General features: G+C 37.8%; 1 pseudogene; it reads right to left on the bottom strand.

Moving 5' to 3' along the window:
* Positions 1–211: 211 nt before the first annotated feature.
* Positions 212–26,889, bottom strand: part of LOC114028943 — a 124,232-nt pseudogene continuing 97,554 nt past the window's right edge.

The following is a 26,889-nucleotide window of genomic DNA, read 5'->3' as shown; positions in this document are numbered from 1 at the left end:
ACCACTACAGAAGCCCAGTGGATCACAGGCCTCACTGTCTCTTTCCAAAAACAGCAGGAACAAAAAATAACAACCCTCTAGATAATATAAATGGGCACATATTGCTAACATTTGTGGTTTGCAAAAAAAGAGAGAGAGAAAGAAAACAACACACCTGCTAAAAAAAATTCCTGCTTTATAATTACAACTGCAGGTCTTAGCAGAGATCTTCCTAGGTTCCGGACCCCTGCTGTTGACAACAACAGCCTGCCAATAAGGACAGGGCGCAGGGCAGGGAGGAATAATGAGGAGAAAAGAAAGACCGGGTTTCCATGTCTGAACTGGAGAGCTAAGAATGAAACAGGGGGATGAAAAGTTTAGGGATATGGAAGGAAGGAGGGAAGGAAAGAAGGAAAGAAAGACAAATCAAACTGCTGAAAAAGGGAAATATATAGATATATGCATATACACACATTTCACATTGTCTCATGCTTATGTTGACTCAAAATTTGGAATAATATCATGAATCTCCTCTTCTTTTGCCTCCTTCATTTCCTCTTTCCTCATAATTTTTAGCTACTATGTTGATACTCTAAAAAAAACAACCCATAATCACCTTGGAGCCCAAAAACCTAGGCCAAAGGCCAACATTAGCTGCATACTGAGTATGCATTTGGCTAAGGTACTTTGTGCCTTAGTTTCCTCATCTGTAACACAGGCATCACAGTCCCACCACTCTTTTTACTTCACAGGCTTGTTGTGAGGAAAGATGAACTAGCCTATATAAAGGACTTCATACAACATTTTTTCATCTGATCTTTAGGACAATCTTAGTATATCTCTGTTCTCCCTCTCCCCAGATGAGGAAACTGAGGTCCATACGTATAAATCTAAATTACTGTTTGTGCTACACGAGCATTAATTAATTCATTCAAATGCAAAAAAAGGATGTTACATCCAAGCCTTTCTAAAATACAAAAATACCTGTCTAAAATGTTTAAAGGGAAAAGGATGCATTTTACTGGTCAAAGGTATGTCACCTTTAACAGGACAAAATATTGTCTCCTATGCAATAAAAACCAGCCAAGGAATGCAAAATGTAGAGTTGTCAGTGTGGGGTGCTTTTGGGGAAATTCAGTTGTCACTGCTGTTGATCGATGCATTCATTCATTACTTTGCCCACCATGTATTGAGCACCTAGTATGTACAAGGTGTTGGCCTAGAGAACATAGTCCAATAAATGTGGAAATAATGAGGTAACAGGACCGCCAAGTTAAGGACCCAACCTCTTTTGAGTTCCTTGAAGAATTACTCACTCATGCCTTAAAAACAAGACGATGAGCTTTCCTTTTTCAGCTGATATTGAAGGGTCCCCAACTGATACAGAGAACAGAGATCCTTGTCTGCTTGAGATAGCAAAGTCTGTAAATGGGATTTCTGGTAAGTAGCCGATCCTTTATGGATTTACTAGTCTCTAATTATACTTGGCCTTCTGGGTTGTAGGCTAATAAGTTTTTAATTATCATTTACAATGTGCAATGTCTGAAGATTTAAGAAACAAACAGCTGGAATTACCATCTGGTAACCAATGGGATGCTAAGATCTTTACTGAATAGTAGAGCTAGCTAGTCAGACTCATTTAAAATATCCTGGCTTAACAAAAGAAAACAAACCAAAAAACTTTCATAACTTAGAAGTGTTTGGCTTTTCTGGCAGTTTCCAGTGTGCCTGTCTACATGGAATGAATTCACCACACAACTGACAATTGTCATTCCCACTTAATATTGCCTGACCTCCTGTTTTTATAGATTTTTGTTAATGACATCTTATATATCCAACTTTGAATTTCTTTCCTCCCAACAACTCTGTGAGGGAGGGAAGTTTTTTTTTTTTCATTAAAGAAAAATATTTCTATCTTCTGTTGTTATATCACTTTCTTTTCCCAATATATTCCCTTTTCTTCCCTGAGAGCTGTTCCTTAAAATTAAAAGCAGTTCTTTAAAGATAATGAACACATGCTCCAGTATGACTTTGAATGGAATATTCCACATTCATAGGCCAAGTATAGAAAGAGTGCCGTGCTTGGTGTTAGGAAGGCCTGGGTTCAAATCTTGCCTCAGACCTTTACTGGCAGTGTGACTCATCTGTAAAATAAATGGTTTAGTCTCATTGGCCTCTAAGGTCTCAGCCAGCTCTAAATGACTGATCCCAGGATCTCCATACAGAAGGAAGGGAGGTGTCTTCTCAGACCTCTTCTTTGGGGTCAAGATTGACCGCTATAATTTTACAGCATTTTGTTTCCATTTTTCTGCTGCTTGTTTTTTTTGTTTGTTCTATTTTTACTGTTGTGTATGCTGTTTTCTTCATTTTTTCTTACTTCAATCTGCATCAGATCTCTCTCTCTCTCTCTCTCTCTCTCTCACACACACACACACACACACACACACACACACACATTTACACACATATGCAGAAATAGGTATTTTTTTTCTTCTCTGTGCTCTTCTTTTTTTGTTGTTTCTTATAGTACATAGTTTGCCACTATTTCATAGAGGGAAAAGAGTTACTTCCAGAGGCAGCAAGACCTGGGTTCAAGTCCAGTCTCTGACATACAATGGCTCTTTAACCCTAATCTAGTCACTTAACCCATTAGGGCTATAGGTAGCTTTCAAAGGCTTCAGGTTGCAGAGAGCCTGCCAACCCACCTTGATGAAGGGAATATCCTCACCTGGGAGTTCCCTATACCAATGCAATCACAGGTCTAATCCCTGTCCTATGGTAGAGGAAAATTCCATTACATTTATATACAGCTTGTTTAGCCATTTGCTAGTCAATGGACATCTTTATTTCTAATTGCTTTACTACTACAGAAAATACTGCGATAAATATTTTAGTGCCTGAAGATTTTCTTTTTAATCATTGACCTTCTTGGAGTATATACACCTACCAGGGAGATGTCTTGCCTAACAATGGGCTGCCTGAGTCAAAAAATATGAATGTTATAGTTGCTTTATTAGCATAATTCATGGCAACAATTGTTATTCCCACTCTGCAGATTATTAGTACCCAGAGACTTAGGGAGATCAAGTAGCCTACCCAAGATCACATAGATAAGAATTGTTCTTCTGATTTCTAGTCCAGGGTTCTAGGTTATTCTAAACTCTCCAGAACCTTGTCCTCTAATGCCGTTTGGGGTGGAGAGGGAAAGGCACAACCCAAATCAGGAAGGGTGGCGGTAGTCTGGAAGGTAAATGCATCCCATAAAGGCTTTTTGGGGAATCTAGATTTTGAGTTATTTCTTGGAGGAAATGAGGGGATGTGGTTTCGTGAACTCAAGAAGCCAAAAAGAATGATGATAAAGAAGAAACATGAGACAAGGCCCAAAGGTAAAAAGGAAGTTTATAAATAAACCATTGGCTCTGTGATATGTAGACTCAGTCTATATCTGCCTTAATCTTGGTAATGGGAGCATCACTTTTTAAGTATTCCTGAATGTCTATTAATTGGCAGGTGACATATAATAATTTCTAATATCTAATGTTACTAACATTGTGATAGGAAAGTTAGACCTCTACTTGCAGTGTGAAAATCTGAAAACAAGACCTGGCTCTGCGATTGTATGACCCTGGACAGATGGCTCAAGCTTTCTGTGCCTCAGTCTCCTCTTATCTACAACAAGGGTGCTACTCACATTGCACACCTCATAGGACGCTTATTAGGATCAATAAAGCAGCATTTATTAAGTACCTGCAAACTGCTAGATAGCGCAGTGGATAGAGCACTGGGTCCGGACTCAGGAGGACCTAACTTCGAAACTGACCTCAGATACTTGCTAGCTGTGTGACCCTGGGCAAGTCACTTCACCTTGTTTGCCTCAGTTTCCTCATCTGTAAAATGAGCTGGAGAAAGAAATGGCGCAAACCACTCCAGGATCTTTGCCAAAAAAACCCCAAATGGGGTCACGGAGAATAGGACACAACTGAAATGACTGAACGTTAGCAAGTGCTAGACACTTGGCGAGGGGCTTAGGCTGCAAAGACACGAGTAAGACAGTCCCTGCTTTCACGGAGCTTGCCCTCTACCACTGGTGTCACGAAACCGAACAGGCTTTTAGCCTGGAGGATTTCCCTTCAGACTCTCCAAGTTGGTGCGAACACTGGTAATTCACAGGTTTCCTACCTTCCCAAGGGGGAGAGTTGCTGCAAGAGCTTTGGAGAGGAAACGTGATTTTCATTCCTTCTTTAAGAAAGTCAGGGTTTGAAACTCATCTTAGAGAGAGATCCAAGGAGACGGGATAAAAACTTCGGAAAGTGGAAGGCATATATGGGAGCTGGCCCCTTGGAATTAGGGTTCGAAGACCCTGATTTCCAGCTTGCCTCCCTATAGTCTCGAGTAGATTTCCCCTTGGGTGAGATGAGGGATTCTGTCTTCATTGAGTGAGAACTCAACTCACTTTCATCTGAAAGGCTTCCTCACTCTTGTGTGTTATGACTGTCATCCTGTGAAGCAGTCCTCATGGAGATACCAGTCACTAAAGCCCTTGGCACTATCCATTAGTTCAACATCAGAAATTGATAAGATTTTATCAATGGAAATGATGTTTAAAGAAGGGTCATTACCATCTGCTGTGCTGCTGTACCTTAAGGCCCATTGCACCTCCCTATCTAATTTGTAGCTAAAACCTTCAGTATGCATTAGAATGTGTGCTCCTCGAGATCAGAGACTGTCCGACTTTACTTTGTGTATCCACAGCACTTAGCACACAGTGTTTTGCACATAGTGAGCTCTTAATACAACAGGAACATCCATTCTGGCATATTCTAATCTGTTAATCATTTCTGATTTTTGTTTGCCATCTTCAAGTTTACTCATTATTATTATTATTATTTTTTATATGTGGTGATCTTTTGTATAACTAGCATGTGATGGGAGGAAATCAAGCCTGTGACTAGCAGGCTGAAGTATCCTTCCCTTTTAAGGGAAAAGCACCAGGTATGTGGCTTGAACCTAAAAACATGTCCCTAGACCAACAATATTTAGAGGGGCATATAGTTATAATCCCTCTCAGAGGAGAACAGAGTGGAGAGCTTCCTGGTTCCTCCTGCTCCCCTCAAGGCAAGAATAAAATCTCCCTTGGAGACAGATAAGAGAGTTTCTAGAGAAATCTATCTATGCCTCCCCACTGGCCACATATAGATAATTCATATGTATCTTCCACTTTACGTGAAGATTGTGTGGGAGGTGTTCTGTGATTTCCTCAGCTGGAGAACTTCTGACACCAGTATGGCAGACAGCCATCCATCTTTGGCTTACAAGTGAAATGACTTGCTCAGGGTCTCGCAGCTAGAGTCAGAGGTGATTTGAAGCCATATTTTCCTAACTTCAAGCCCAGAACTCCAGCCACTGTGCTACAGCTGCCCCTCCATAAATTGTATTTATTATTCATGATAATTATTGTTATTTGTGTTGAGGTAGAGCATTGGATTCTTTTCAAAACCCTACATATTGAGCCCTTTTTAAAAAAATCATTCACCATAAATGCAAATTTGCTTGGTGTGTTGAAACACTTTCAAAAGAATTGCTCAGTTACTCAGACTTACATTTTGTTTAGGAAACACTTGCAAGTGAAGAGATGGCCTCAGTGTGAATAATGATGCTTGGAGTGTTCCAGAAAGATTGATAGTGATGGCTGAATGCAAATTTCCTGTCATATCCTTCTTCCCAAGAGCTTCAGTCTATTTTGTTATGACACTCTTTGGAGGCAGCATGGTCAGCTGGGAATTTTAATCACATTCTCAGCAGCCACTACAAATTCCATGTCCAGAAGCCAGATTTCTCCAAGTGTCCATAGAAAATTGGACATGTGCAGAGAATCATCATTTGTGGCCATAAATGGGGCCCAAAAGCCAGCTTTGAGCATTGCTTGTACAAACTCCATGCCAACTTATCTGTCTAAAAACAAACAATAACAAAACAAACAGAGCCCTTGAAACATTTGTATTTGGGGATGCTTACCAGGTAAAAATATGGAAATGTGAAATCTGACCCTTCACTTTTAGGATGTATTTTGCATGCATTTGACTTGGGAAGAATAATTATAACTGGTATATTTCTAGCCATCTCCTGGGCATGTTGCCTGTGCCCTGGCTTCTCCCTCTACCAGGACTTTGAGCTCTCAGCTCTATGACCATAAGCTCTACCTGTCACTTCCCAGACATTTCTATAGCCTATAGCTCATGCTCCAGCCTCTACTTCCCTCTGAATTCAAGCTCCTGCCACTGTGACCCAGGGATCTGATTAGAGAACATTTACCTGATTTTATGTGATCTCGCTCCTTTCCCACTTCCTGGAAATCTCCTTTCTCCTGGATTCTAGCCTATACGTCTAATTTGAGGCTCCCACCTTGCCCTTGGGGTCTGAAGGATGAGCATTCACATTCTTTTGCAGGATGTCTGGACTGCTCTGCCGTCTTCTCCCCACCACCCCCTGTTCTTCAACTTTCCCTCTGAGAACAGTATCAGATCAACATTACAATTCTTAGTAAGGGCATGTTGATCACTTGCCCTGTGACTGCAATTACCATTCTTCTCTGAGGTTGCCATCTAATACACTCCTACCTTGTCATCACTCATATGGGTGCGATCATTATTAGAATGTAACCTCCTTGAGGGGAGGAGGCTTTCTTACTTGGTTGGATTTGTGTACCTAGTGCTTAGCACATAATAAACACTTAACGCTTTTTCATAAAATCTTTCATTGGTATATTGTATATAAAGAATTTTGAGCTCTCAAAGCTTCAGACTGCACTGACTTTTGGAATACCGGGGTGTGTGTGTGTGTGTGTGTGTGTGTGTGTGTGTGTGTGTGTGTGTGTATTGCTTCATACTTTATATCACTTGATCCTCCAAACAGGTATTACAGTTCTTATTATAACAATTTTATAAGCGAGGGAGCTGAGCCTAAGGGAGTTTAAATGTCACCCAGGGTCACTCAGGTAGCAAAATATCAGAGATAGAATTTAAATTGAGGTCTTCCTGACTCGAAGTCTACCATTCTACCCACTATTCCACTCTGTACCACCTGTGATTTAAAATGGTGTGAGGGAAGCTCAGAATTCCCAAGTATAATTTAGGGAGAGGCAACACCCTCCCTTATTTGCCCTTTAATTGGGAAAGAAGGGGAGAGGGCCTCCTGTTAGGGCATGGGGCTCCCAGGTCAGCCCTTGCATTCTATGGATCCTAAGCCATACCATGGGAGGTAGGGGTGGATACCAAGTCTCTGAGCCCCTGCCCATCAACACAGGCTGATGCTGCTAAAGGAGGAAATTGGAATGGCTGGGAGGTGGAAGACCACAAAACAGGACCCAGTACAAAACAGGCTAGCAAGGAGAAAGTGAGCAGCTTTATTGGGGAGAAGTACTTACAATATGAGGGTCAGTCAGGGAGGATGGAAACCTTGCTGGGATCCCTTGTGGAATAGGGAGCCCAAACTGGAAAAGCTCGGTGGGCTTTTATAGGGTTCTTATCTACCTGAAGACTGGTGGAGAGTAGGGGGAGGAAGCCAGGACACCAACCTGGCATATAGCAGGTCGAGGTTTAGGGACTAATGTAGAGTCATTGGAGGGTGAAGATGAGACTGTATGCCTCGAGTGAATTGGTGCATTTAGTTGACCGGATCAGAAAAGGTACTTGTGACAGTTACCTTTGGCCTAGAGAATTGGGATGCCAACTTCCTGGGAGTTTAGTTCTTAAGTGGTATGGGAAGGCTCCTGAGATCCCTAGAACTTGATAGTATATACATAGCCTCCAAACTCATGTTCCAATGTATCAATAGAACCCTGAACTTGAAATCAGAAGCCCTGGGTTCTAGAATCAGCTCCTCCTAAAAGAGGCCTTTTATAGTCTCCACTCTTCCACACAGTTGCTAGTACCATCCGGTTTTACCTTGTTTGTTTTGTATATATCTTTGTATATATCTTTGGGATGTATATATCTTTAAGATGCCCATCTGTATCCATGTTATCTACTCCATTTGAATATAAGGTACTTGAGGATTGGGATCACTCTTGGCATCTTTGGCACTTAGTGTAGCACTGGACACACAGAATGCATAAGAAATGCTTGCTGATTGATCGATCTAATCAGTCTAACCAGTCATGTACATAGTTGTAAACTTTAGGACTGTCAGATCAAATTATAATAAGATAAGGACATTTCCCAAGTGACGAACATGGAAATGAAATATTTGTGGGTGATGGCACAATAAGGGTATGGTATCTTTCTGTAGCCAAGTTTGGGTGAAGGAGTAGATCATGGAAAATGAACAAGTTGAGAAACTGGGAAGTCGGAGTGTTTGAGGGAGTATTATTAGTATGTTTGTTAAAGTCCCCAGGTGATATATTAAACTCACCCACTTCCTCTGTGGGAATTATTTTTTTTGCATACCTACTTCCTAGATGTGCAATATATGGTCCCCACCAACTTTGTGACTGAATGATATATTATGCAACCCACTTAAACCCACATGGGAACTTCTGTCCATCCACTTTTGACCATGTGACATATTAAGCCTATCTACTTCTTCCTGGTGCAATATTTTTACATTTTTTTAAAAATGTTTTAAACATTCTTTTTTTTTTAATTTTGAGATCCAAGTTCTCTTTTTCCCTCCCACCCCACCTACCCATTGAGAAGGCAAGCAATACAGCAATTATACATGTGAAATCATGTAAAACACATTGCAACTATGCAACATTTTGCAGCACCACATCCTATGTGTGTATATATTGTTCCCACCCACTTCCTGCCTTTGTGAATATCTAGTACCCCCATTTCCTGTCCATGCAGAAAATTCCATCCCCCCTAATTAGTATGTGATATATTGTCCCCACCCACTTCCTGCTTGTGAATGAAATTTTACCCTCTGACTTCCTGTTTGCTTTGTTCTCCCTACTTACTTTCTGTCCTGATTATATTCGATGTCCCCCCTCTTTTACATGCATAAAATTCTTATCTTTGTGACATATTATACCCACTCACTTCTCGCTTGTAGAGGAAATCTCCACACCCCTCCACCAACTTCCTGTCAATGTGCCATATTTTCTCCATCTATTTTCTGACTATGCAGTATTTTTTTTAACAGATCCATTTCCTGTGCATATGATATAATGTCCCCTCTACTTCCTCCTTGCGTGATATATGATGATCCCCAACTTCCTACTCATGTGATATATCACAGGCTCTTAGTTTTTGCTCATTCATGAAGTTCTGCCTATGTGCTGTGTTGACCTGCTTTCTCACCATGCAATATTTTTATAGATCTACTTTCTGTCCATGTGATATATTGTCCTCAACAACTTCCTGTTCCTGTGATACCTATTCTACTCATCTACTTTCTGTATGAAATATTTTGATCACTAACTTGCATCCAGGACACATTTTTCTCTCCCACCTGTGGGGTATTTTTTTCTCACAAATTCCCATCTGTATAGAATTTTTATCCATCTTTTCTATCCAAGAGATATATTTCTTCTCCCTGTCCCCAACAGTTTTTGCCCTTATGTTATATTTTGCTTGCCCACTACCTATGTGTGTATACTTTTCTACCTCCCAACTCCCTGGCTGCTCAATTACATATTCACTTCTTACGCACGTGACATCTTTTGCTCACTTTCCAACATGTGAAATATATTTTGAACAATCATTTCCTTCCTTTTGGCATGTTGTGCTCCCCTACTTGTTGAGCATGTGTAGTGTTACCCACCTTTTTCCTATCTGTATGATATATTCTGCCCACCCACTTCTTGCTAGGGTGGTATATTTTTTCTGATGCGATTCTTGCTGGTTTAGGATTTTATATCCACTCTTCTGTCCTAAGAAATATGTTCTGCAACCTACTTTTTGCCCGTATTATATATTTTTCTCACCTAATGTCTACCTGTCCATTATTTTTCACTCACTCTCTTCCTGCCAATGCATAAAATCTACCACCAACTTCTTGTCTAAGTGTCATGCTTTACACAACCAGTGATGCCTTTGTGATATATTTCCCTTCCTTCCTTCCTTCCTTCCTTCTTTCCTTCCTTCCTTCCTTCCTTCCTTCCTTCCTTCCTTCCTTCCTTCTTTCCTTCCAGTGCATGATTTTCCACACACTTATTTCTTAGGCTTGCAGTATATCTTACACAACCACTTTCTGCTCATTCATTATATCCTACACACCCACTTCCATGCCATTTGATATGTTTTAAAGTCTATTTCTTGACCATGTAATATATTCTACCTACTCACTTACTGCCCTTGATGTCATTCTTCTCGCTTTCTGTCCTGTGTGATATATTCTGCTTAACCATTCCTTGCGATACGATATTCTTTGCTCATCCTGTTCCTTTGCATGTAATGTAATCCAACCACCCTCTGCCTGTCTCTTTTATACCCTCTTTCTTCTTGCCTGTGTAAGATTTTCTACCCACTCACTCCCTGCCTATGCAATATATTTTTCTCACCAACTTCCTTGAGGTATAGTTTTTCTAGACTGGTTCCTGACTGTGTGTTATGTTTGGTACACCTACTTCCTGTGCCTGGAAAATATTTTGTTCACTTCCTACCTTTGCAAAATTTTCTACCCATCTATTTCCTGTCCATGTAATAATTTTTTTTTCCTGATACAGTCCCTGCTAGTTTTGGGTTTTCTATCTGCCCTTCCTACCTGAGAGATCTATTTTGCGTACCCACTTATTTCCATATGATATATTTCACTCACTTCCTACTATTGAATAATTTTTTTATAAAACTATTTTTCCCCTATGTAATATATTTTGCTTACCTACTTCCTTCAAGTTCTGGATTTCTGCCCACCCACTTCCTTCTCTTGTGTGTATTTTTTCCCCACAATTCCTACTCGTACAGGTTTGTCTCTCCACCCTTCCTATATGAGAGATATAGTCTGGCCATCTATTTTTTGCCCTTGTGGGATGTTTTGCTCACTCACTACCAGTACATGGTTTTCTAACCATACGCTTCCTGCCTCTATTGATATATCTTGCCCACCCATTTCCTATCTTTGTGATTTATTTTGCTCTTCTATTTACAGACTGATATATTCTTAACAACCACTTCCTTCCCATTTGAATTATTTTGCTGAAGCACTTCCTGTAAGTGTGTGGTTTTCTTTTACCCACATCCAGCCTGAATGATATATTTCTTTCTCACACTTCCTGCCTTTGCACAATTTTCTGCCCACTCACTTCCTAAATGTGTGTGATACTTTGTCGCCTGGCTTCCTCCTCATGCATGATATTTTATTCACCTACTTCCTGTCCCTATGATATATTCCATACATCAACTCGCCGGTATGTAATTTTCTACTCATTTAGTTCCTTAACAGAGTGCAATATTTCTTTCCCCTCCACTTCCTGCTCATGTGATATATTTTGCTCATCGTCTTGTGGCCAGTTTACATTTTCTACCTACCCTCTGTCTTGTCTAGGCCAAATACTCTACCTAACCACTTCTTGCCCACGTGTAATATTTTGTTCGCCATGTACCTATTTGCCCATGCTCGATTTTCCACCCATACAACTCTTTTCTATGTGATATATTCCTCCCACCCATTTTTGTCTGTGCATGATATTCTATCCGTCTACTTGTTGCCCACACAATATATTTTGTTCATCTACTTCCTGTAAGGCCACTATTTTCAGCCTACACACCTCTTTCCTATGTGATACATTATTACCAGACAATTCCTTCCAGTGCAGGATAGTCTACTCACTCTTCTGACCTGAGAAATTTATGCCACCCACTTACCTTTTGCCTGTGTAATATATTTTGCTCACCCACTGCCATTGTGATGTATTTTGCTAACTCACTTCCTTCTCATGCATATATTTACCCACCTGTACCTGCCTGTGCCCCGTTTTCTACCCACAAACTTTTTACCCTTGAAATATTTTCCACCCACCTCTTCCCTACCCCTGCGTGATATTCCATCCTCCTTTCAGCCCATATGTGGTATATCCACTCCCTGCCTACAAGATGTATTTTGCTTACCCACTTCATGCCAGTCCATGATTTTCTACCTTTCTATGTCCTACCCTTGCAATTGAGAGAAATTGTTATTTTTCTATTAATAACCAATTATTAAATTAGGATTAAGTTTTTTTTTTCCTACTTCCTCATTCAGGGACTAGTCCTTGTAGTCCCTGAAGGACGGGGCCAATGATGAGATTGGCCTAATCCTCTAGGAACATTCTCCTCAATCTTGGGCAGGACCCCACCCAACTGGAAGAGTTTATTTCTGATTAAAGTGTAAAGAGAATTTAATCTAGGTGAATTCTGGCCCTAAAAAGCATTAAGTTCAGGCCCTGGAAACTCCACATTGTTCAACTTAAGTGGTCTGGTAGAGATGGATTCTTTTGTCTAGACAGCTGGAGGCAGCTGACTCTCATGATGAAGCCACATTCTTAGCAGGAGGAGCTGAAGGTTTTCAGTCCACCTCCTATTTGAAAGTCTGCCCTCATTGATTGTTCACCAATCAGGGTTGATCTCCACCTGTCAAGGGTATCCACTTTTCCAAAGGTATTGAAGTATTTGATGATCTCCAAGGTTCACCTCTGGTTACTGAGAGAAGCCATTGACCATCAATTCATTGATTATTTGCTAGCCTAATTAATAAATAGATTATTAATTTCCCAGAAATTCTCTTGGGCTTTTCATTCAGCTCACAATATGGTATTCTCACACAATTTACGCCCATGTAGGATTATCTACCTGAGAGCTATATTCTGTATACCTACTTTTTGCCCGTGTGATTTATTCTGCTCATCCACATTCTTCACATGCAGTTTTCTACCTGCCCACATCTTTGCCATGTTACCCACCCTTCCTACCCAGCAAATCCACTCCACCTACCTACCTCCTGTTTATGTGATATATTTTTACCTCTTACTTTCTACAAATATATTATTTTCTCCCTACCTAATTCCTTTGTGGGAGATACATTTTACTCATATATTTCCTGCCAGTGCAGAATTCTCTAACAAACCACCCTAGCTAAGGGGTGCATGTCCATGAGATGTGTTGTGTTTATCCATGTCCTTCCAGGGCATGCTTTTCTACCTACTCACTGGCTGCTTATACCCAGTTTTCTATCACTCCACTTCTTTCTCATGCAATATACTCTGCTTGCTCACTTGCTTCCCAGGCAGTAATTTTGTCCACCAGCTTCCTTCCTATGTCATGTAATAACGCCCCCATTCACTTTTTGCCATGTAATGTATTCTCCCTACCCTCCCTCCCGTCATCTTGCTCTTACATGATGTCTAACCCACCCTTATGTATCTGGCCTGCCCAATTCCTGCCTGTGTAATAATTTTTGCTCATTTGTTTCCTCCTCATGAAATATTTTTTGCACACTTATTTCCTGCCTGTGTTATGTACTTTGCTCAACTATGTCTTTTTGGTGCATTATTTCCTATTGCATGCACGTCTCCTACTAGTGGGATATATTGGCTTTTCTGGGGTTGCATATTTTGCCCACTCACTTGCTCCTCACATGTTCTATTCTGGCCAACATCTCTCATGACCATGAGTTATATTTAACTTACCTACTTCCCCACTGTGTGCTGTATTTTGCTCACTTATTTCCTGATGGTGCAACATTATCTCTTCACTCACTTCCTGCCTGTGTGATCTATTTTACCCGAACAATTTCTGCTTGTCTAGTGTTTTCTGCCTACCTTTCCTACCCAAAAGATATGTTGTACCCATCCACTTTTTGCTTGTGATAGTTTCCTCATTCATTCTCTGCCATTATATAATGTTCTAATGACAACTTCCTGTCTGTGCAATATATCCACTTTCAGCCTTATACTGACAGTCTACCTTCTGCAAAAGGGTTATTCAGGGAATGCTGGGCTTGGTGCTTTCTTTACCCTCCCAAGAAGCCTCTTCGACTGAATTAATCACTGCATGAGCAGGAACCAGTTCCCTGCCCCATAGTGAAGACTCCACATACATGATAAGAAGGATCATTGTGACTGAGTTCCATGTAGTATCTGGGCAGTTCCCTCCCACTTCCCCAACCATAATGTCAGTCATCTTATCCCAATTACTAACTAGGCCATATTTTAGAAGCGGGCCTAATACCAGAACCCTGTTAGTTCAGGTTGGGTGAAATAAGGCAATTATGAGTCATCAAACAGTTAACAAAAGTAGGTATATTTTGCCCTAACACAGCAAAGATATGTAAAAAGAATACAGAAGCACTTAGCTTCTATAGACAGGTCTCCCCACCCCCTCTCCATATGGCAATTCATCTGCCAACCAGGGTAGGGTATGGTTATTTATGTGGCCTTAGCTATCCATCCAGTTGAACGGTCCTGAAATTCAAGTTGGAGGACATTTTTTATGCCTTTAGGTGATCAGGAAACTTTATAGAGGGATGGAGGGGCCACTCAGGTCCCAGGATATCTTTATTGCTACTTATGGGAAATAAATTGCTGTTGTAGGGAAATGGGGGGAATGGTGACTCCAGTCTTATCACATATGTGATTTGGAGAATTTTTATGATTGTTGATAGTTTGGATTTCTTTGGAAATATCCTTTTAGTATTCATTGACTATTAATTTTAAAATTTGAATAACTTCAGTATACAACTTGGATTTAAGACTTTAGCCGGAGAAAATTGCAACAAAGATTGTTTTCCCAGGTGCAGCTAGGTGGTACAGTGGATAGAGCTTTGGCCTTGGAGTCAGGAGGACCTGAGTTCAAATCCAGCCTCAGACACTTGACACTTACTAAGCTATGTGACCCTGGGCAAGTCACTTAACTCTGATTGCCTCACCAAAAAGCCAAAAAAAAAAAAAAAAAAAAAAAAGTTGTTTTCCCAGTTACCTGTTTCCCTTCAATTTTTACTATATTAGACCTGTTTGTGTAAAAACTTTTAAATTTAATATAATCAAAATTGTCTATTTTTCTTGTGTGATCTCCTCTTTTACTTGTTTATCAAAGAATTTTTACCTTATAGACCCAAAAGGCAATATCTTATTTGATCCTGTAATTTATATATAATAAGACCTTTTAAATGTAGCCATGAACTTATCTTGGTATATGGTATGAGGTGCTGATCAAACCTAATTACTATTGAAATGATATACAGTTTTTCCAAAAGTTTTTGTCAAATACTGAATTCTTCCCTTGACAACTGGTGTCTTTGGGTTTGTGAAATACTGTGCTACTGTATTTGTATTTATTTTCTTCTGTATGTTCTGTACCTAATCTGTTCCACTGATTGACTTCTTTCTTTTAACCAGTACTAAATCATCTTAACAAATACTGCTTTACAGAATAGTTTGAAACATGGTGCTAATAGATCCTTTCCACTTTTTTCATTCTTACTTTTGAGATTCCTGAACTTTTATCATTATTTTCCTAAGTCTAAACTAAAAATTGTGGGAGGAACTTTGGTACAGCACTGAATAAGTAAATTAATTTAGACAGTATTATTATTTTTATTATATTGGCCCAACCTAACCATGGGCAATTAGTTTTTATCCAGTTATCTAGATCTACTTTATGGCAAAGAGCCTTCACATGCTTGGCGTAAACATCCCTCTAACTCACCAACAAGTTTGAGGCTTGTTGGCTATCTTCAGTCTGGTTTAGCCTATCTGCCAAAATGGTTTTATCAGGGTCTGGCCACTGCCAGATATGAACTCAGGTTTAACTGGCCCTAGGTCCAGGACTCTATCCACTCCCTAAGCATGTGAAAACTTCCCCTGGTGGAATGAGCAGATGAGAACAGTTTGTTCCAATGGCAACGGGGAGAGCAGCTCAAGGAGGCACTGTGTGCTCCACAGCGCTTAGGGCTTGGTCAGATCAAAAACACCAAGGCCATCCACTACATCCCAAGCCGTGGCCTGTAATCTTGAATTTTGTCTTGCCACTGGATTTTGATGTTTCTGGAAGAGAGGTGACTTTGTGTAACTCTGCCTCAGACTTTGTGCAACTCTGCCTTGCTTAAATTCAATTCACTAGTGAGGCAACATATCTCATGATGTCATTGTTACATTTTGAAAGCAAAGAATGAATAACAGCAAGGGCAGAAACTATTTTATAGTTATATTAATAGAATCCTGGGTTAAAACATGGTAGATACATTCCTTAAAATTTTATAGCTCTTGTAGTTATTTTAAATGGAATTCCTTTTTTCTAGCTCTTCCTGTTGGGTTTTGTTGGTTACATATAAAAATGCTAATGAGTTGCATGAATCTATCTTATATTTTGCAAATTGCTGAAATTATTTGTTATTTTAATTAATTTTAGTTGGTTCTTTTAAGTTCTCTAAGTAACCCTATCATGTCATCTGCAAAAAACCAATAGTTTTGTTTCTTCTGTGTCTATGCTTATTCCCTCAATTTCTTTTTCTTGTCATTCCTATAGCTAACTTTTCAAGGAAAATATTATACTGTAGTGATGATAATGGATCATCTTGCTTTAACCCTAATCTCACAGGAAAGGGCTCTGATTTTTCTCTGTTGTCTATGTTTTCTCTTGGATTTAGATAAATACTATTTAACCTATAAAGGTCAAATTATTCCTGTGATTTATAAACATTTTAATAGGAATAGTTGCTAGAATTTGACAAAAGCGTTTATAGCATCTCTTGATATAAATATATGTTTTTATTATTTATAATATCAACATAGAATATTATATTTATAGTCTCTTTATGTTGAAGCAACTCTGCATTTTGACATAAATCCAATCAGATCATAATATATAATCTTTCTAGTATGTTTTAGCCTACTTGCTAATATTTTTTTTAAATGAACGTTCATTAGAAATGTTTGTAGTTTTCTTTCCTACTTTGAATCTCCTTGATTTAAGTGACAAGACATATATGTATCATTGGCAGATTTTGGAAGCATACCTTCTTTTCTTATCAAAAATAATTTATGTGGTGTTAGGTTTAATTGTTTTTTGAATATTTAATTAGTATGTAAATCTGTTTTTGGAATTTTAAAAATAGGGACTTAATTTATGATTTATTTAATTTCTTTTTCTTATATTAGGTTATTGAAATAGTGTCTTTGTTGTTCTGAGTATTTGATATATTTTTAAGATTTTCGTCTCTATCCTTTAAGTTATAAGTGATATTAGCACATATTTGAATAAAATAGTTCATGATCATTTCCTTTATTTCATCTTTAATGGTTTTGAGTTCTCTTTTATCATTTTTGCTGTGAATACTTTGATTTTTCTTTCTCTTTCTAAATTTAGTTGACTAAGTGGTACAGTAGATAGAGTGCAGAAAGTGAAGTCAAGAAGATTTGAGTTCAAATCTACCTTCAGACACTTAGCAACTGTGTGACCCTGAGCAAGTCACTGAATGTCTATCTAAGTTTTCTCATCTGTAAAATGGGGATAATAATTGCACCTACTTCCCAGCATTACTGTAATAAAAATGAGATAAAATTTGTAAAGGGCTTTATAAACCTTAAAATATTATATAAACTGTACAAAAGCCATTCTTATTTTTATCGTTATTGTTATTGTCATTATGGCAAATTGTTGTCTATTTTTTCCCTAAAAAGGAAGTTTCTGTTTTATTAATTCAATAGGTTTTTTCTTTCAATTTTATTAATCTCTGTTTTAATTTTATAATTTCTACTTTGTATTTAGCTGAGGATTTTTTTGTTCTTGTTCAAGTTTTTAAAATTGTATACCTGATTTACTCATTTAGAAATATTTTTCTTATTGATTAAAGCATTTTTCATTATAAAATTTTCTCAGACTTTGTTTTGTCTCCATCTCATAAATTTTCATGTTTTCTCTTTATTGTTATTTTACTTAATGAAATTTTCTATTTTTTAATTTGTCTTTTGAAAACCAGTTCTTTAGACTCATGGTATTTATCTTCCAATTATTTTTTCTTTAAAAGCCGTTTGCTGAATAGATATTATATCACATTATGATCAATGAGTGATGTTTAGTATTTTCTCTTTTCTACATTTTGGTGAGGTCTTTATGATTCTACTATGTGGTAAATTTTTGTGAAGGTGATAAATTCCTTTTTATTTCCATTTGGTAATCACTAGACATCTATTATCTCTAATTATTCCCAACTTCTATTAAGTTCCTTGCATTCTTTCTTGTTTATCTTTCTGTTAGATTTTTCTGGGTCTAAAAGGCACATATTTTACTTCCTCAGTATTATTATTTCAATATCTATTTCTTCCTCTGGTTCATTTGTTTTTTTTTTCTTTTTATTATTTAGATGCTATGCTATTAGATGCATCTATGTTTAGTATTACTCTTGATTTGTTACCTGTGGTATCTTTAAGCGTGATATAAGATCCCTGCTTATCTCTTTTTATTTTACCTAACAGTCCTTCCCAACATAATTTCTTACCAAACAAATATGTGGACTTTTCATGTGACATGATGGACCTGTATTTTCATTTCACAGTATCCACTCAGGTCTATCCTTTTCATGAGAAATGCTTGGAAATTCTCCATTCCATTAAAAATCCATATTTTTTTCTATAGGATTATACTTATTTTTGCCAAATAGGTTGTCCTTTATTATAAATAGCTACATTTTTGTCTTTTGGAATATCATATTCTAAGCTCTTCTCTCTCTCTTATACTGATAAGTTCTAAATCTTGTGTGATCTTATTGGGGCCTTATTGAATTCCTTTTCAGCTTCATGTAGTATTTTTTCTTTGAAGTTGAAACTTTAGATTTTGACTATGATGTTCCTGAGAGTTTTAATTTTCAGGTTTCTTCCAGAGCTGACAGGTGAATTATTTCTGTTTTCACTTTGTTTTCTGGTCCTGAGTTCTGGGCAGATTTCATTTAGAATTTCTTGAAATATGTTACACAAGGTTTTTTCAGATCATGGTTTTTTGGTAACAAAATCATTCTTAGATCATCTTTCCTTGCCCTGTTTTCCTGGGAAGTTGTTTTAGATATTATATTTGTTAGATTTCCTATTTTTTTTCAGTTTTCTGTTTTAGTTTTAATATTTCTTATTATTTTACTGAATTATTACATTCTGTTTGGCTCATTCTAATTATGAGGGTTTTTTTAGTTTTGGAATTAAGTTTTTCGCTGTCTGTTCTAAGGTGTCAATTTTACCTGCCATTTTTTTCATCCTTGACTTTTCCATTCTGTATCTCTTGTTTCATTTCCTCCAGGTACTCCTGCAGTCCCTTTGGTCAGGATATTTCTTTCCCCAAGACTTTACTTGGAAAGTAATTTTTCTCTTTGGGTCTTATCTCCTAGATTTGTCTTAATTTTCTCATTGTATTCAGAATTTTCCTTAGTTTTCTGATGGCAAGGAATGTGGGGAGGGGGAGTGAGGAAAATATACTTGGGTCTAGCATCAAGCCTGAATGGTAGGGGTGGGGCCTGCATACTCCTGAGTATAGCGGGTCAATCTAGGTAGGTTTGGGGCCTCCTCTAGTGCTGTGCTCTTCTCTCCCCTTTCAGGTCTGTTGCTGAATTTCTGGACTTCAAACACATGCCCCAAGGGCAGCTAGGTGGCGCGGTGGATAGAGCACCGGCCCTGGATTCAGGAGCACATGAGTTCAAATCCGGCCTCAGATACACAACACTCACTAGCTGTGTGACCTTGGGCAAGTCACTTAAGCCCATTGCCTAACCAAAAAAAAAAAAAAAAACAAAAAAAACCCAAACACATGCCCCAACAAGGGTACCTTCATTCTCTTCCCCTTTTATAGGTTAGCTCCCTTTCATGTGTTTTGCCCCATTAAAATGTAAGCTACTTGAGGGCAGATACTTCATTTTTGGTATTCCTAGTACTTAGCACAGTGCCTGGCACATAATAAAGGGTTAATAAATGCTTGTTTTCTTCTTTTCCTTCCTTTCTTCTGTGGAGGATTCCTCTTGTCAGAGAATTCTGGGACCTTTCCCTCCTATAGGCTTTGCCTGAATTCATTTTCTCTTTTTGTCTGGCTTACAGGCTGCTCCTATGCTGGGTACTCCTCACAGACATCAGGGACAGTTTAGGATGGATGTTTTTTTTCCTTTCTTTTTTTTTTTTTTTTTTAGGCAATTGGGGTTAAGTGACTTGCCCAGGGTCACACAGCTAGTAAGTGTCAAGTGTTTGGTCTGAGGTCAGATCTGAACTCAGGTCCTCCTGACTTCAGGGCTGGTGCTCTATCCACTGAGCCACCTAGCTGCCCCTGGATTTTTTTTTCCTATGGTCTTTCTCCCACAGCTGGACTCAGGCTACTTTGTACTTCCTGGACCCTGTCTATAATGCCCAACTCTCTTAGTCCATCTAGGACTAGGCACCAACATTTTTGGGAGTGAGATGGTCTCAGACTTGGCTTATGTTTAGATTATTATGCTGAATGCACCCTACATGCCACAAGACTGACCTTTCTTAAGATGAGTGCCTGAATTCAGTGGTTTGAGGAATGCTTAGGCTAGCATTGAGTACCCTTGGGCTCATGTAGGAAGTGCTATGGTAGGCCTGCCCAGAATTACCCAGAATTGTTTTACTGTAGCCACAGACAGGTCTGGGCAAGTGACTGGCTAGGCAGGGCTTGGATGAAGCTGATTTCAGGCAGGGGAGATCTCTCCAGGACTCCAGAGGTAGATATGTGGATTCCTGGGTTGGGTGGGGGAGTCTAGCCATGACTCTTTCCATCTCTTGCTGGAGTGGTGAATTTCTAATCCTGATGGTGTTTTTTTGGGAAATTTGGGATCTTTTCCATCCTATAGCACTGTCATTTTCTCACAGTTCCTGGACGGACTCATCTTTGGTCAACTTTGCCAATTTCATTGTAGATAACTCCAGTTAGTTATTATTTGCATATTCTCTCTGTCACTCTCTGTTTCTCCCTCCTCTCCCTCAGTTAAAAGTCTGATAATTTTTTCCACATTTTCCACATTCAGCTACTTCCCTTCTTATCCTAGATACACTGATTTTGGTTATGCACTTGCTTTTAAATTTCATGTAATCAAAATTATCCATTTTATCTTTTGTAATTGCTTCAATATCTTGGTTGATTAGCAATACATCTCTTCCCATAGCTCTGAAAGATAGATGATCTGCTTCTCTTTGAATTTTTTAATGGTATGATCTTTATCATTAAGGTCATGTATCCATTTCGAATTTATTGTGGAATATGGCACAGAACATTGGTATAAACCTAATTTCTGCCAGACTCCTTTCCAATATTCCCAGCAGGTTTTATCGAGTAATTTTTTCTAAAGTAATTCACGTTTTGAGGTTTGTAGAATGATTAGTCTTCTTTGTCTAGTTTGTTCCATCGACAAAACCAGTTCCAAACGGTTTTGATGACTGCTGTTTTATAATATAGTTTGAAATCTGAAAGTGCTGTTTCTTCTTCATTCCTACTTCTTTTCATTATTTTCCTTGATAATCGTTGCTTTCTCTAAATTAATTTTATTATTTTAATAAGTTTCTTTAAAAATATCCTTTTGATAGTTTGAATGGTGTATCATTAAAACTGTAAATTAACTTTGTTGGCATTTTCATTTTTATTACATTGGCACATCCTAGACATGAGGGCTGACCATTCCTCCACTTATTTAAGTTGTTCCTTTTATTTTCCTTAAAGAGCATTTTATAATTGAATATATATGTATGGGTATTTTGTTTACTCTACTAGGTTCAGCTCTAAATTTGTGTATTTCATAATTATTTTGGGTGGGATTTCCCTTTATGTTATTGCCTCTTGATATTTTGTTATTATTATACATAAATGCATATGGGTTTTTGTGAATTTGTTTTGTAGTTACAACTTTGCGGAAGTTAAGTGTCTCAATTAGTGTTACTGCTGATTTCCTAGGATGTTCAAAGAAAACCTTCATGTTGTTAGCAAAAAAGGCATAGTTTTATCTCCTCTTTGACTATCTCTGAGGCTTTAATTTCTTTCCCTTATCTTATTGCTATTGTTAGCATTTCTAGAAATAGATTAAATAATATTGGGGAATGTGGGAATTTTAGCTTTACTCTTATTTATATTGGAAAGGCTTCTAGTATATCCTCACTGTATACAGTTCTTGCTTTTGTTTTTAGATATATACTTTTTATGATATTAAAAAAAGATCCCTGCATGCCTATCCATTGGACATTTTTTTTTAGCATAAAGGAGTATTTTAGTTTGTCACAGACTTTTTCTGCATCTATTAAAATAGTCATGTAGGTTTAGAAATTTTCTTTTTAAAATATATTTAATTCTATTTTTTCCTAATGTTGAACCATCCTGGCTTCTTTGGTATAAATCCAACTTGATCATAGTAAGTGATTTCTTGGATGACTTACTGTAGTGTGTATTTGACGGGTTTTGATTTTAAATATTTGAATCAATATTCATTAAGGATATTAATTTATACTTCTTCTTTGCTATATCCTTCTCTGATTTAGATATTAGGATTAGATTTGTTTCATAAAGTTCTCTCTCAATCTTTGAGAATAATCTTATACTATTTGTCTTAATTGTCTTTTAAAAGTTTGAATTCTTCTTTAATAAGGAACCTATCCACAGCCTCTCATTCTAAATCACTCCTGCCCGTGTCCTCCCATAAATCCTCTGGAGGGCATCCATTGTGTGTACTAAAAGTTTTCCCTAGAACTCTTGACATTCAAGGAGTCCATGAACTATCCTTTGGCAATTTCTTACTCACTACATAAATGACTCCCCTTTTTTGTGCTAATACATCTCTCTGATCATATGCTTTTTATAGCTTCTCCTCCTATGTTGCAGCCTTATTGATAATATATTGCTGCCAGCTTATTCTCATCTTGTACCCCTCCACCGTCCTTTAGTTCTTCCTTAACTTTAATTCTTTGGAGACTGATACTCTATCATGATCTCAGACAAAGCAAATGCAAAAATAGATCTAATTAAAAGAGAATGCTATTCCATAGTTTGAAGAGATCCAGCATCACTGGGAGAATTTTGTTAAAAGTTGGACCTTTCTTTCGGAGATGATCTTGGTTTCATTTAAAAGCAATGTACAACTAACTACCCAAGATCCTTGGGTAATTAATGCCAGTAAGATCCTTTAAGCATAAGATCCTTCTAGCCCACTCTGCCCAAAAGGAATTGAATCCCCAATTTTGCCAGTGAGATAACTACTACTCAGAGAGGCATAGTGATTTGCTTAGATACACACAGTTTGCAAGTACCCAGACAAAACTTAAGCACAAGTTGACTAATTACCACGGTCGGTCTTTCCACTGTACCTTAAGGTAAAATTGTGTTTTCCTTGTTTTTGTTTGATTTTAATTAGCCCTTTAGTGTTTCTGCCAATGTTTTCTTCCATATCTATTCTTGAGTCAGTAGAACATGAATGTTCTTCCTCAGCCTCTTATCTCAAGCAGAGACAGACACCTCAGTCTAAAATCGAATTCCTCCACAGTATAGTACAGAAATCTCTCCAATTAATATCAGAAAGTTTAAGGTTGAAGTGTAACTCTTCCACTTAACCACCTGTGGGATCTAAAGCCAGCTCCTTTGCCCCTCAGGGACTTATTTTTCACCAGTGAAAAAAATAGGAATAGTCATATTTACATAACCAACCTCACAGGGTTGTTATGAGAATCAAACAACATTATATAAAAGATGTTGTAACCATAATGAATTACACAAATGAATTATTATTATTATTATTATTATTACTCAAAATTTAATTTCTAGTAGGAGAAATGCCAGGAGCAGAACAGAGGTCTGTACACAACATTTGTGGATCTGACCAAAGCCTTTGATACTGTCAGTCAGGAGGGCTTGTGAAAAATTACACCAAAACTTGGTTGCCTGGAAAAGTTTATCAGTATTATACGTCAGTTTCACAATGGCGTGCTTGCCTGGTTTCTGGATAATGGACAATGCTCTCATGCTTTCCTAGTCACCAATGGAGTAAAACAAGGGTGTGTGTTTGCTCCCATGCTTTCTGGCATGATGTTTTAAGTCATGTTGTCAAATGTCTTCAATGAGGACAAACATGGCATTGAGGTCAGCTACCACACTGATGGTAAATTCTTCAACTTGAAAAGGCTACAAGCCAAGACCAAAGTGGAGGGAGTGTTGGTGCATGACTTTTTGTTTGCAGATGATTGTTCACACAGTGAAGCCTCTAAACCTGAGATGCAACAAAGTATGAATTGATTCTCTGCTGCTTGTACTTTGGCACTTACTGTTAGTATGAACAAGGCAAATCATTTTTCCTCCTCAAGCCTCAGTTTCAACATGGATAAAATGGGACTAATTTTACTCCTCCTAGCTACCTCACAGTGTTGTTGTGAGAAAAGTACTTTGTAAACCTTAAAGCATTATAAAAGTGAGAGCTATTATTATCATTAATAAATTTAAAAGTGCACGTAGACACATTTTGAGAGTAGATATGGTAGGTCTTTATTGGTCTTTTCTGTTCTCATGCGGATGTCTTTTTTTTTTTAATTGGAGAAAAGGGGAATCTAGAAAAATGTTATTCTTGGCAAAATTCTTGAATATATGTGTGTATGTATATGTGTGTGTATATACGCACACATACATATATACATATCCATACACATATATATGCACATATATAAATATATATGTGTGTATATATATATGTATATATATATATATAAACTGTGTAACTCATGATCATTTGGAAAAGGAAACAGTATTTACTAAGAGCGAGTATGAATTCATCAAGAAAAGTTAATGACAATCTTTTTGACAAGCTTTCTAAGCAAGAAGATTTGGCAAATACAATAGATAAATCTTACCTGGATTTCACTGATGATGGTAATAAAATTTCTCATTCAGTTCTTGAGGACAAGATGATGAGGTATGGCCCAAACAATACAGTACAATGTATTCGGAAGAGGCTAAATGATCTGGTTTAAAGAGCAATGATAAATAACTTAAACCTGGTAGAAGGTCTCCGGAATTGTCCCAGGGTTCTGTGATATCTTCTCATGTGCTCTCTTTAAGCATTTTTATGGATGACTTGGATGAAGGATAAATGGAATACTTGTGAAATTTGTGTAGTACACAAAACTAAGAGGAAAAAAAACCAATGGCTTTGGGCAGAACAACCGTGTTTCTTATTTTTTTTAATTTTTAAAAAAATTTTTATTTTAATTTTTTAATTTAAACATCTCCCCGTCCTTCCAACCACATTCTCACCCATTGAGAAGGCAAACAATATGATAACTGTTATACATATGAAGTCATGCAAAACGCATTTCCCTATTATACATGTTCCATTGAAAAGCAAGAAAAATAAAGAAAGGAAAATAAATATGCTTCAGTTTGTGCTCAGAGAACATCAGTTTTCTATCTGGAGGTAAATAACATTTTACAGAATGAGTCCTTTGGAGTTGTGGTGGATTATTGCATGGATCAGAGTCACTAAGTCTTTCACAGTTGATTATCTTTACAATATTGATGTCACTGTAGATTGTTCTCCTGGTCCTGATTACTCCAGTTATATCAGTTAGTATGAATTTTCCAGGTTTTTTTTTCTGAAAATCATCCTTTTTGTCATTTCTTACAGCGCTATAGCATCCCATCACATTCATTTCCCATTACTTGTTTAGCTATTCACAAATTGATGGCCATTCTCTCAGTTTTCAATTCTTTGCCACCATAAAAAAGCTGCTATATATATTTTTGTACATATAGGTCCTTTTCCTTTTCCTTTGATCTCTTTGAAGTATAGGCCTAGTGATATTGTAGTGATCTTGCTGGGTAAAAGGGTATGTTCAGTTTTTTAGACTTTTGGGGGTAGTTCCAAATGCTTCTCCAGAATGTTTGGACTAGTTCATAGCTCTTCTAACAGTGCATTACTGTATCTGTTTTCCCATGTGTCCTCTAGTATTCATCATATTTCTTTTCTATCATCATAGACATTCTGAAGGATATGAGGTAGTATCCATCTTCTTCATGAGCAAACATTAAAGTTAAAGAGGAAACTCTTTCCTGGGGAGATACACAGGACGCATTTCTTTTCTTTTTTTTTTAGATTAATTTATTTATTTTTAGTTTTCAACATTCATTTCCACAAGATTTTGAGTTCCAAATTTTCTCCCCATCTCGTCCCTCTCCCCACCCCAAGATGGCATGCATTCTGAATACCCCTTCTCCTAATCTGCCCTCCCTTCTATCTCTCCCCCCCTTCTCTTATCCCCTTCCCCTTCAATTTTCCTGTAGGGCAGGATAGAGTTCTATACCCCATTTCCTGTATATCTTATTTCCCAGTTGCATGTAAAAACAGTTTTTGAACTTTTGTTTTTAAAACTTTGGGTTCCACATTTTCTCCCTTCCTCCCTCCACACCCACCCTTATTGAGAAAGCAAGCAACTCGATACGGGTTTTACATGTGTAGTCATGTAAAACATTTCCATAGTAGTCATGTTGTGAAAAACTAAGAATATTTCCCTTCATCCTATCCCGCCACCCATTTATTCTATTCTCTCTTTTGACCCTGTCCCTCCTTAGAAATGTTTGCTTCTGATTACCCCCCCCAATTTGCCCTCCCCTCTATCATACTCCTGATCTCTTGTCCCCTTCCACCCCTATTTTCCTGTAGGGTAAGATAGATTTCCATACCCAATTGAGTGTGTATATATTCTCTCCTTAAGCCAAATCTGATGAGAATAAGATTCACTCATTCCTTTTCACCTTCCCCTGTTTCCCCTCCACTGTAAAGGCCTTTTCTTGCCTATTTTATTTGAGATAATTGATCCCATTCTACCTCTCCCTTTCTCCTTCTCCCAGTATAATCCTCTCTCACCCCTTAATTTTATTTTCCAGATATCACCCCTTCATCTTCAACTCCCCCTGTGCCCTCTATCTATCTATCTATCTATCTATCTATCTATCTATCTATCTATCTATCTATCTATCTATCTAT

The sequence above is a fragment of the Vombatus ursinus genome, unplaced genomic scaffold (assembly GCF_900497805.2).
Source record: "Vombatus ursinus unplaced genomic scaffold, bare-nosed wombat genome assembly UNPS02014903.1, whole genome shotgun sequence".
Lineage (NCBI taxonomy): Eukaryota > Metazoa > Chordata > Mammalia > Diprotodontia > Vombatidae > Vombatus > Vombatus ursinus.
This window is presented reverse-complemented; position numbering and strand designations above follow the sequence as displayed.